This window comes from Pinus tabuliformis, chromosome 1_2, assembly GCF_031772625.1.
Source record: "Pinus tabuliformis cultivar Carrire ecotype Pingquan chromosome 1_2, CPIR1, whole genome shotgun sequence".
Classification (NCBI taxonomy): domain Eukaryota; kingdom Viridiplantae; phylum Streptophyta; class Pinopsida; order Pinales; family Pinaceae; genus Pinus; species Pinus tabuliformis.
Genome location: NC_142298.1, coordinates 1,004,060,351 through 1,004,073,200, shown reverse-complemented (window position 1 = coordinate 1,004,073,200; position 12,850 = coordinate 1,004,060,351). Strand labels below are relative to the sequence as shown.

The 12,850-nt window shown below is 44.4% G+C and overlaps 1 protein-coding gene across 1 annotated transcript in view; it reads left to right on the top strand.

Annotated features, from left to right (window-relative positions):
- Window positions 1-12,850, top strand: part of LOC149209481 (protein LIKE EARLY STARVATION, chloroplastic) — an 89,410-nt gene that overhangs the window by 46,562 nt on the left and 29,998 nt on the right. The window lies entirely within an intron of this gene.

Below are 12,850 nucleotides of genomic sequence, written 5' to 3'. Positions count from 1 at the left end.
AAAGAAATCGATTTCTCCTCAAAACTTCGTCCTCCTTGGCCTTTGAACTACGCTGCGTATGGGGTTTCAAATTGCTGCCTCTGTAGTAATTTTGAAATCCTTTTCCTCTCTGCTTTTGAGCTCTTCTGCTTACGTTCTGCGCTCTGATACCATGTGAAAATTTCTAGATAGAAATCCAACTGCAGTCAATGATATTATTTCTTCTACTTATTAATTCAGAGATAAGTTATTCACAATGTTTTTACAGCAAATATCGAAATAAATTCTACTGCAACCTTCAGAATTAAAATACTGCGGAAAATAGATGCAACGAAAAATACTGGCACAAGTACAATCACAATCACAATTATTTTTGGACAATTGTCCCTAGAAAAACCCAATGTGGGAAAACTGATGCAACAGATGAGGGTTTCTTTATTAATCTTTAGCAAAAATCTCATGTACAAGATATAACCAGTAGAATAGAAGAGAAATCTCTGTGAGAAATGTATTGACTGATCTCTCATACTTCCCGACGAGATTTCGATCCAAGAGAGGACTTGGTGCCTCCTCTGCTTTTCATTGCGTCAGCGTCTGCGTGAGGATTGCACAGTCCCAACGTCAGCTTCTGCGATGTCCCTCTGCATCACAACTTCTATGCTGCCTCTTCTTTGCTCTATGTCTTCTTCTCTTGCACTCTCGACTGATGCTACTACCCTCTCTCTCCTCCTCACCTGCAACTCTCCCTTTGAATCAATTTTCTCTTGTCGAACTTCGACCAGTTAGAAAATCGATTTTACTCGGGTAAGTGAGTATCTGCCTGGTGTATTTTTCAAATGCCCATCGAAGTCCTTATAATCCTCCAGTTGAGAACCAACAACCCAGATTAGATTCTAATTAATGGCTCATATCATTTGGACTCTATCTTCATCTTCTTCTAGAAGTTTCACCTACAATTTAGATTAATACCCTTTACTTATTTAAATTCCCTAAGTTTAGACTTAGGCCTCCATTAAAAATAATTAATTATTTTAATAAAACTGTCTCTGGATGGAATTTCCCAAAACGATTTTTGGGTATTTTGGAATACATGTGTCTAAGCGTCCCTACAAATTTTGAGACTTAGAGCACATTCGATGCTACCAGAAATCAACAAAGGAATGCGCCCTCCTTGAGAGCACTCCTTCGACCCAAAGGGCTGTACCCTTCTTGGTTTCTTGAGTGCATGAGCGCACTCCGAAGGCATGAAGCCTCATCCTTCAGCCTTCAGGAGTGCGCCCTACGCCCTCTTTCTCTCCCTTGAGCACACAATGTGTTTGGGAAGCTTGAAGCCTTCCCCTTCGTCATTTAGTCTTGTGCCATGCACCCTACCTTGATTGTCTCCCTCTCTTGAGTGCATGAGTGCATGCCGAAGCCACGAAGCCTCTCTCCTTCAACCCTTCAGCCTTTCAAAGTGTGCCCATGTGCCTAGAAACCCCTTTTGTCCCTCTCAAGTGCATTGAAAAGCCATGAACAAAAAATATGCATAAAGCATGGTAGAATAGGAGATTTACAAGCTAATCGTTACTTGTCATGAGTGATTGTAGATGCAGGTATTCCAGAAACATCATGGTGCGCACGAGGAAGATCGGAAAAAAGAACAAACAAAGGAAGCTACATGAAGAATGAAGAGAACACTTGAACCTTGATGATCAAAGCACCCCAAAGACTCCATTACATCAAAGAACCTTTGCAGGGTGAGGACATCAATGATTGAAGTTGCTTGAATAAATGAAGACACAAGTAGCAACCATGTCATCACTGGAGAAAGTCCATGTCATCAGTCATTATTAGTCACAGTCACAAAGTTAGAGACATGTCAAGTCTCATCACATGATGATGTGGAAGTCATGATGTATTATTGTAATCAATGTAAACACAAATAAGTGGAAATCTAAGAGTCATGTATAAACTAGAGTCACGGAAGTCCAAAAGACATGTAATATCAAAAGTCTCGTAATCCCAAAGGTTGTAGAAGTCCAATGGTCACTAGAAGTTAGAAAGTCAAGAGTCATGAGGATGTGCTCTAGCCACGAAATTTGGTGGAGAGGTTGGGGCACATGAGATCTCTAATACCCAGAAAGGGTTTGCGCAGATTTTAAACAGATAAGGAGATATTAAAATAATTAATATTTTTAATGGAGTTCCTAAGTCTAAACTTAGGGAAAATAAATATTAATGTGTATTAATATGAATCTGTGTTAGAATGGTCCAAAAGACATGGATCAAGCCAGATCTAATCTTAGCCATTGATTAGGGACTTAATCTCGACTGTTGATATGTCAACAGGAAAAGTATAAGAGGAGGCTTGAGGGTCGCTTGGAGAACACACTAGAGTGATCAGTCATTCTATTCTCTAGAGCGGGGTTTGCTAAGAGAGATAGAATTAGTGATCGGAGTTGCAACTGAGGGGCATGAGTACAGAGAGAGAGAGAGGCAGAGATAGTGCCAGGAGAATAGTGCAGTATCCGGGGAGAGTGACGCAGAGCCAGCCAGGGCTCATGCAGGGCCACGTAGAGGCAGCCGGGAGCTGCGCAGAGCCTCAGTGAGGCCAGCGTTGCTGACGCAGAGGGCTAGAAGGCTGACGCAGGGGCAGCGTTGCTGACGCAGAGGGCTAGAAGGCTGACGCAGGGCCTCCTAAGGTTGACGCAGACCCATCCGGGGTGACGCAGGGCCAGTGCTAGACAGAGAGGGGCTGACGCTGGGGTTTCTGGGTCAGATTTGTGCTGAGTAGCTGCTGAAAGGATTATCCGAGGTTTTAGCCAGGAGATTTTTTAGAAACTGAGAGGTATTACTTCCAAGGAAATTCTCTGTTGGGTAGGCCAGTTTCGGCATCGAGATTGTACTCTGATATTGCTTAATAAGAGAACCCTCAGATAGCTGCACCGGTTTTCCCACATTGGGTTTTTCCGAGGACATTAGTCCAAAAATAATGGTGTCATATGGTGTGATTGTTTCTGTTTCCTTTAGATGCTGATCTGTAATATGTTGAGCATGCACTAGTGTTTATTTTCAGTATTTACATTGTAAATAACCTATTAAGGAAAATAACAAGTAGGTAGGAATAAATTAGATAAAGTGCATGGAGGGTTTCTAAGTAAGTAGACTTAGAAACTTCAACATGGTATCAGAGGGTGATTGTAAATCACTGGAGGACTAAAGGACATTAGTCAAACGGAGCAATAACAGCAGAAAACAGCTGTATGGAGGTGACAGGAGCTGTTTTTAGGAGAGCAACAACAAGGAAGGGTGACGCAGTACCTGCGTCATCAAGGGTGAGCCAGGAAGAGGCAGCGTAGAGGCGAAGAAAGGTAAGAGAAGCCTCACGCAAAGCCACGCAGTAGCTAGGAGGGCTGACGCAGTTGGCTGAGGAGGCCGGTTTGCGGTGCCGGGATTGCATAGAGCCTAGGAGTTCTCACTTTCAGGTTGCTGGGGTTGAGAAGGCTGTGGGAATATTGCAGAGTGGAGATGGTGAGGTACTGTAGTCAGAACAGTACCTGACAAAGAAAGGCCAGAGGAGTTGCTACTGAGGGTTTCTAGTCGAGGAAATCGGATTAGTGGTGCGGTTGCATAAGACGATCAGAGTAGGGGGCATCTCGACAGTGGTAGAAGGATTTCCAGGAGGGAAATCAGGACTCAAAGGGAGTCCAGAAGAGAACTTCCAGATGGGAAGTAGAGACTCAGAGGAGTAGTACAGAGAACTTCTAGGAGGGAAGTAGAGGAGCATCATGGCACTATACTGAGTAAGAGACCAGGATACACTGGACTGAGCATTGAACTTCGAAGTCTAGAAGGCCAGAATCTTATCCGTACTTGACAAGAAGCGTGTCAAGAACTTTGCCTTGAAAGTAATAACTATCCCAGTGGACCCCAATGATAATGACAGGTACGAGGAGGTGATGGCGAGGGCCAAGAGCATTATCCTTGACGGGGTCAAGGATCATGTAGTACCACACATAGCCGAGAAGGAAACAACATTTGAGATGTGGGAGGCTCTCAAGAAGCTATACCAACATACTTCTGTGCAGAAAAGAATGCTGCTTGAGAATCAGTTGAGGTCGTATCAGATGAAGAAGGGAGAACTGATTGACACCTTCCTTAGAGGATTGAATGAGATCCAAGATCAGTTGACTACTATATGGGTGACACCGGATCAGGAGCTGATGGTGAGGACAACCTTGAATGCTGTCTTAGAAGACTAGGAAGTATTTGTCTAGAGTATACTCGGCAAAGGGACTCTCCCACCTTGGGACGAGATGTGGGCAGCCCTTCGCCAGGAAGAGATCAGAGGGGTGTTGAAGACGGGTAGCAGCAGCAAGGGATCAAAGTCAAGCAGGAGGAGGAAGATGTGGCCCTAGCATCTGAGGGAAAGCAGGAGAAGCGGAAGAAGAAAGATCTCTCCAAGATCAAGTGCTTCCACTACGGGGAGCTGGGTCATTATGCGACCCAGTGTCTAAGGAAGAGGAGTAAGGGAGAGTCTTTTGAGACTAAGGCAGCGCCAACAACGGTAGCGAAGGAAGTTTTGACAGACGATGACTGTGCCATGAGTGCACATGCGCCACTTGAGAAGAAGTGGGGAGACATCGAGCTGTAGTCAGGCGGACTATAGGCGATGAGGGGCAGGATCCTCGAGGTACCCAACCTCTTGGATTAGACCTTGCTACGGGAGCCCTGAAGAGGAGTAGCAGGACTGGCTAAGTCGGGTAGAGATGGATGCGGATGGAGTGGCAGAGAGAGCTACAGTGCAGGAGTCTCGAGACAGCGCAAGGCTAGCAGGTTGTAGCAGTGTGAGAGGCACATGAGTGTTGCACCAGTGCAGGATGGCACAGAGAGGTGTGCAACGGTGCGAGATGCAGGGAGTTGTTGCAGCAGCGCAGAGGTCAGAGAAGGAGCACTTGTCAGCGACAGAGGGAGCTTCAACATCAGTGGGTGTCTCTAGCCCAACAGGGAGGTCAGATTGGGAGATCATTTACTTACTTCTCAGTAACTGAGTTGTAGTGCAACAGTGGGCTGCACGATGCAACATGATGAGAGGAGGTGCAGTGCGGATGCAGTGTTGGGAGAAAGGACCAGCAACAACACAGATGCAGAGGGAGTTGTCGTACAGATGCAGCAGTGGCAGTGGCATAACCATGGGCAAGCAGTATAGGATGCAGCGGTGTAGAGGATGTTGGGCAGGAAGGCTTAGCATCAGCACAGGTACCGATGTCGGATGATCAGAGTAATACTCAATAAGGAGTATTGCTAGAGCATAGTCCTTGCTAAGAGGAAGTGTTGATTTGGGGTAGCATCGAATGTGCTCTAGCCACGAAATTTGGTGGAGAGGTTGGGGCACATGAGATCTCCAATACTCAGAAAGGGTTTGCGCAGATTCTAAACAGATCAGGAGATAGTTAAAATAATTAATATTTTTAATTGAGTTCCTAAGTCTAAACTTAGGGAAAATAAATATTAATGTGTATTAATATGAATCTGTGTTAGAATGGTCCAAAAGACATGGATCAAGCTAGATCTAATCTTAGCCATTGATTAGGGACTTAATCTCGACTGTTGATATGTCAACAAGAAAAGTACAAGAGGAGGCTTGAGGGTCGCTTGGAGAACACACTAGAGTGATTAGTCATTCTATTCTCTAGAGCGGGGTTTGCTAAGAGAGATAGAATTAGTGATCGGGAGTTGCAACTGAGGGGCATTGAGTACAGAGAGACAGAGAGGCAGAGATGTGCTGGGAGAACAGTGCAGTAGCCGGGGAGAGTGACGCAGAGCCAGCCAGGGCTCATGTAGGGCCACGCAGAGGCAGTTGGGAGCTGTGCAGAGCCTCAGTGAGGCTAGCGTTTCTGACGAAGAGGGCCAGAACGCTGACGCAAGGCCTCCTAAGGCTGATGCAGACCCATCCGGGGTGACGCAGGGCCAGTGCTGGGTAGAGAGGGCCTGACACAGTCCAGAAATGCCTGATGCTGGGGTTTCTGGGGCAGATTTGTGCTGAGTAGCTGCCGGAATGATTATCCGGGGTTTCAGCCAGGAGATTTGTTAGAAACTGAGAGGTATTACTGCCAAGGAAATTCTCTGTTGGGTAGGCCAGTTTCGGCACCGAGATTGTACTTTGATATTGCTTAATAAGAAAACCCTCAGACAACTGCACCGGTTTTCCCACATTGGGTTTTTTCGGGGACATTAGTCCAAAAATAATGGTGTCATATGGTGTGATTGTTTTTGTTTCCTTTAGTTGCTGATCTGTAATATGTTGAGCATGCACTAGTGTTTATTTTCAGTATTTACATTGTAAATAACTTGTTAAGTAAAATAACAAGTAGGTAGGAATAAATCAGATAAAGTGCATGGAGGGTTTCTAAGTAAGTAGACTTAGAAACTTCAACATCGGAAGACTCTCCCTTACTCTTCTTCCTTGGACAGTGGGTCGCATAATGACCCAGCTCCCCACAGTGGAAGCACTTGATCTTGGATAGATCCTTTTTCGTCCGCTTTCCCTGCTTTCCCTCAGATGCTAGGGCCACATCTTCCTCCTCCTGCTTGAATTTGATCCCCTTGCTACTGCTACCTGTCTTCGACTCCCGTCTGATCTCTTCCTAGCGAAGAGCTACCCACATCTCGTCCCAAGGTGGAAGTGTCCCTCTGCCCAATATAATCTGGACAAACACTTCCCAGTCTTCTGAGACAACAGTCAGGGCTATCCTCACCATTAGCTCCTGATCCGGTGTCGCCCCTATAGCAGTCAACTGATCTCGGACCTCATTCAGTCCTCCGAGGAAGGTGTCAATCGATTGTCCCTTCTTCATCTGATACAATCTCATCTGAGTCTCGAGCAACATTCTTCTCTACACAGAAGTATGCTGGTACAACTTCTTGAGAGCCTCCCACATCTCAAATGTCGTTTCCTTCTCGGCTATGTGTGGTACTACATGATCCTTGACCCTGTCAAGGATAATGCTCTTGGCCCTTGCCATTGCCAATTCGTACCTATCATTATCACTGTGGGGTCGACTGGGATAGCTATTACCTTCAAGGCGAAGTTCTTGACATGATTCCTGTCATGTACGGATAAGATTCTGGCCTTCCAGACTACGAAGTTCGATGCTCCGTCTAGTCTATCTTGGTCTCTTACTCCGTGTAGTGCCATGATGCTCTTCTACTTCCCTCATGGAAGTTCTATGTTCGACTCCTCTGAGTCTCTACTTCCCATCTGGAAGTTCTCTTCTGGACTCCCTCTGAGTCCTGATTTCCCTCTTGGAAATCCTTCTGCCGCTTGTCGAGATGCCCCCTACTCTGATCGTCTTGTGCAACTGCACCATTGATCTGGGTTCCTCGGCTAGAAACCCTCGGTAGCAACTCCTTTGGCCTTGCTCTGTCAGGTACTGTTCTGACTACAGTACCTCACCAGCTCCACTCTGCAATATTCCTGCAACCTTCTAAACCCCAATAACTGCCTAATTGTGGACTGCGTCAGCCCCTTTCTGCCTCATGCTGGCCCTGTGTCACCCCAGATGGGTTTGCGTTAGCCCTGGGAGCCATCTGCGTCAGCAACGCTGGCCTCTCTTGGGCTCTGCGCAGCTCCCGACTGCCTCTGCGTGGCCATGGCTGGCTCGTCACACTCCTTGGCTTCTGTGCTGCTAGAAACAGCTTTTGTCATCTCAGGACAACTGTTTTCTGTTCCTATTGCTCCGCTCGGCTGATGTCTTTTAGTCCTCCTGTGATTTGCAATCACGCTCTGATACCATGTTGAAGTTTCTAAGTTTACTTAGTTAGAAATCCTCCATGCACTTTATCTGATTTATTCCTACCTACTTGTTATTTTCTTTAACAAGTTATTTACAATGTAAATACTGAAAATAAACACTAGTGCATGCTCAACATATTACAGATCAACAACTAAAAGGAAACAGAAACAAACACACCATATGACACCATTATTTTTGGACTAATGTCCTTGGAAAAACCCAATGTGGGAAAATCGGTGCAACTATCTGAGGGTTTTCTTATTAAGCAATATCAGAGTACAATTTGGGTGCCGAAACTGGCCTACCCAACAGAGAATTTCCTTGGCAGTAACACCTCTCCGTTTCTGACAAATCTACTGGCTGAAACCCCGGATAATCCTTCCGGAAGCTACTTAGCACCAATCTGCCCCAGAAACCCCAGCGTTTGCGCAATCTGGATTGTGCCAGCCTCTCCTAGCCCAGTGCTGGCCCTGCGTTAGCCTATCTTGGCCTGCGTCAGCCCCAGGAGGCCCTGCATCAGCACTCTGAGCCTCTGCGTTAGCTACGCTGGCCTCTCTGGTGCTCTACACAGCACTTAGCTGCCTTTGCATGGACTTGCATAAGCACTGGTTGCTCCTGCATCACTCTCTCTGGCTGCTCTGCTGCTCTCCCGACACTATCTCTGCCTCTCTGTCTCTCTGTACGCAATGCCCCTCAGCTGCTCTCCGATCACTGATTTTATCTCTCTTAGCAAACCCCGCTCTAGAGAATAGAATCATTGATCACTCTGGTGTTTTTCTCCAAGTGACCCTCAAGCCTCCTCTTATACTTTTCCTGTTGACATCTCAACGGTCGAGATTAAGTCCCTAATCAATAGCTAAGATTGGAGCTGGCTTGATCCTTGTCTTTTGGACCATTCTAACACAGATTCATATTAATACACATTAATATTTTATTTTCCCTAAGTTTAGACTTAGGGACTCCATAAAAAATATTAATTATTTTAATATCTCCTAATCTGTTTAGAATCTACCCAGACCCTTTCTGGGCGTTGGAGATCTCATGTGCCCCAACCTCTCCACCAAACTTCGTGGCTAGAGCACATCTGATGCTACCCCAAATCAACACTCGAGATGGGATTCCTACACCAAACAGTGTCTAGTTGGGACCTTATATTGGGGAGATCCCCTGTATGTTGGTGGTATCCAACGCTGTCAACATTCTGGTGCTAGAAGGAGGGCCAGATGAAAAGCTGTGCCTGTTGAGTTTGTTTTGAATCTTTTATCTTTAATAGCTCTTTCCCAAATCATAATCCGAGACTGTTTTTCTGACCTACCTCTTGGTAAACTTTCAATCTTTGCGGAACTCGTTCATTCCTTGTCTCAATTCAAGTTTGATGGTGAGGGTGGTACATTTCTATCCAAACACAAACGATTTTCCTGGGTTTTGTAAATCTCTTCAAGTCGATGATGAAGATGTTATGTGTATTCTATTCACCCTCACTCTTGAAGGTCATGTTAATCAATGGTGTCTTACCTTAGTGTCTGCTTCCATTCACTCTTTTCGTCAATTTATTAAGGAGCTTCATCAAGCTTTTGATAGGTATGCTTATCGAGATGTTTTGAAAAGGATTGATCAACTAAGAATGTGCCTTAATGAATCAATTGAGGATTTTTCTAATAGATTCCTCCACGTATGTTGTGAGTTTCATGGGGAAAATTTGGATTGGGATTTCCTTAAAAGGAAGTTTTAAAGTTTGGTTCGAATCTCTTTACGCGGCAAATCTAAAGCCCTTGATGTTTATGTTCCCCCAACTATTGTAAATTGTGAGACACCTCTAATTCTAAAGGAGGAACCTACTATTCCTTTTGTTCCTTCTCCTCCTTGTCCAATACCAATTTGGGTGCCTCCTTGTGATAATGTTGAAGTTGGGAAATCTAGAAATCAAATTCCTAATCCATCTTCTCAACCTTCTCCCATTGTCCATGATTCAAATCCAATGGAGGAAGCCATCAACCTTCTCCCATTATCCATGATTCAGATCCAATGGAGGAAACCTTGGAATGGTTCATGGAGCCCAAGGTGAAGGCTAATCCTTGATTTCTCAAGATGGTATTGACACTCATAACTCTTCTTAAATCTGATTTGCATACTTATCATCCTTTATCATCTCTTTCGCATAATCCCTTGCCCCTTGGTCCCCTTGATCAATCTCTTCCAAATCCAAGTATCGATTAGAAGAAAGGTAGTCACATTTCACAGGCAAAGGAGCAGGAAGGAGAGGATTTTTTTGATCTTTCTTGTCTTTTTCAAAATCCTCCATGTCAAGATAATGTTCTCCCATCCTTGGTTGATTTTGAATCTAGCAATCTCGGTGATGAATCAAATAGAGTTAATTTGCTTAATCGGTCTGAAGTCTTGGACAATCTTCATTCTGCTGATTCTGGTTCCATTATTGGATGTAATGATGCTTTCCCAAGTGCACCATTTAATCTTCCAATTTCTCAAGAAGATTTTGATTTGAAATATTTATATCTTGAATCTATTTCGGTTAAAGAAGATGCTATTATGGAAACTTCCTCTTCACCTCACTACTCCTTGTGTTCTACTTTTTGTAATGCATCAACTTGTGAAGAAGATACTCCATGCTCTTTATGTTCATCATCTAGGGAGTTGGATTTGGAGTTGACACAAGATAGTGAGGTCATCCATGATAAAGAAGAAGGTAAGCAACTTATCAAGTATCCTTTCCATTCTTTATCATTTCCAGTTTTGCATGAACAAAATTCTCCTATCCAGGTTACTCATGAGTTTTGTTCGATTTATCCATCTTTAGATGTGCAATTAGAAGAATCATTTGACTTGGGTAATCTGTTTGTTGAAGATGTAAATTCTGACCAAATCATTGATTTAGATGGCTGCCATTTGGATAATAGTGATCTTGTTGAAATTACTAATGATCGCTGTCTATACACCATGCATGATCTGATCCAATCTTCGATATCTCATTCTACAATCTTGGAAAGTTCCATGATTTATCGGGAAGTCGAGGCACTTCAAATTCCGTTGATGGTTATGTCAGGTTCTTGCGATTCTGGTAATATCCTTGAAATAAGTCAGATATGGATTTTCTCGCACAATTTGTTCCTTTGAATGATTTCACTAAATGCAAATCCCTTCTTGAAGGATGTGTGGTATTTTAGATATAGCTCTCTTACCTTTCAAGATTTGGTTTATGATCGGATTTGTTACCCACAACCTTGTGGGTGATATACCTAGGAGAAAATTTTCTCCATGATGAGTCTCAGCCGACAGCCAACAACCCCTTAATGCCTCCTACTAGCTCGTTGTGCCATTTCTTTGCCAACTGAGCCAGCGATGTGGTCCTTCACCCACTTGTATTGATCATATGTTTGAAGGTGGGTCTCCCGAATCTAAAGGTATGTCTTGTCATTTGGTAATTGAGTATTGGGTTTAGTTATCATGGATATTTCTGGGTATGGATTGATGGGGGGATTTGGCGGAAAGAGTGGGCTTAGTTTGTGCTTCTGTCTCCTTGACCTCTTTTGGTTGTTACCCTTGGATCTTAGCCCCCCTGGGATCTCCTTTATTGACCATTTGGTTCTAGGGTTGTACAACTTGGGAAACCCCAATTTTGGGTTCGTGGTCTTGCTGCTTCATCTGCACATATCACTCCCTTTTCACTCACTATACCCCCATTCATCTTTTCTCCCACTTGGGTCTAGATTTCCATTCTGGGTCCACATAGGGCTAACCTCTCTACCCCCTTGCCTCCACCGTGGGTCAGGCCTAGAATGATGCCCCAGAGGTTGAAGCAATTAAAAGAAAAGGTGAAAAGCATAAATGGCCACATTTAACAGGAATTTGTACCACAAAATGCAAAAGATGGCTGGGACAAAAATAATTAGCACGTGGGCAAAAGCCGACACATGAGCTTTACCCCATCCATGGCCATCACCCTCGTTCCATAGGCCCTAGATGAGCCTCCTCTATCATTCAGGAACCCATGATTGTCTCAATCCCTTGAGGGCAATGAACCGCCCTACCTCAAAGGGGTTAATCACTGCTATATTATACACATCATGCTCTTGTTCTTTGAGCCCAGAGCAATTAATTAAAGAAAATTTATAAAAAGCAAAAGGCATATAAAGAAGGGTGGAAAAATCAAGGTCGGGGTACCTCATGTACCAAGACTACTCCCTACTATACATTATATACCCAGGTGTGGGCTTCCCTTTATCTACCTATCCCTCATTCCCTATTCCATCTCATTTACTTGTCACTTGCCACCCCCATTAGAAGGATGTACCTTGGACATACTATCTCCTCTAAGGGTTGAAACCACCTAATGAGGTACTTGGCTAACCCCCTTTTGAGTTTGGAGACACTAGCACATGCCTAAGCCCACTACAGAAGGGCATGCCATTATGAAATGCCCACTTTGTTATCCATGGTTTGTAAGCTCCTTTACCCGATTATTTTAATGATTGATTATACTGGAAGCCTAGGGGACGCATTGGACCTTATGCAGGATTGCAGGCGATTTCCATTTAGGTTTGGTTTCCGTATATGAGATCCTGACCCCTAGAGGTCTACATTGGCACATGTAGGGCATGCATAGAGAGCCATGGGCCTCCACAACAGTAGACAAAACTCCACAAATCTTCATGGATGTTCAGGGATTACTAGCGATTCACTTTTGGGACGATGGTGACATGGTTGTTACACTATGCCTAGCAGGCCCCCACAGGAGCCCCACACTCTTGGCAGGTGTCCCAAAACTTGTACGATGTCATGGCAACATTCATTCCACCATCGGGACCATTGCAGAGGATATACAGGTATCTCCGATTCATATGGAGATCCATGGGGTCATTGATGTGCCTTTAGACCCCCTGAGAGCACCATAGGTTTACTACTTGGAGAACAAGGGGCCACCCCCTTGTCCATCATATTCCGAGGAATTTATTCCTCAATATGGCACTTCAAGATGTTATTGAGCTTTTGGAGGGCCCTACGACATGCATACATCATTATTTGGCCCCTTATGAGGCTTGTTTTTACATTATGAGCTAGTATGGTGGGCTTGTCACCAT